This window comes from Belonocnema kinseyi, chromosome 7 (assembly GCF_010883055.1).
Source record: "Belonocnema kinseyi isolate 2016_QV_RU_SX_M_011 chromosome 7, B_treatae_v1, whole genome shotgun sequence".
Classification (NCBI taxonomy): Eukaryota; Metazoa; Arthropoda; class Insecta; order Hymenoptera; family Cynipidae; genus Belonocnema; species Belonocnema kinseyi.
In genome coordinates, this window is record NC_046663.1 from 120617085 (window position 1) to 120617400 (window position 316).

Sequence of the window (316 nt, forward strand, 5' to 3'; positions counted from 1 at the left end):
AGTTTTTGTTTTGAAATTAGGATATAAAATTTTACCAAAAAAAATATCTCTAACTACTTCAAAATCATCCTACGATGTGACATATTGTAAACAACCCAAACAATCCCGTGAATTATCTCGCTTGCATCCAAGATGTGTGTAAATAAGATAATCATGCATTTGCGCGGCCCCATATATGGATTTGGAACTTTTGTAATTAGTTATAAAAAAACTAAGCATCCAATTAATAAACGGAAAACACCTCTTAATCTCGTAAATAAAATTTCGAAAAACTACTCTTCTCCGAAATATTTAGCTGCACCTTTTTAAATGTGAA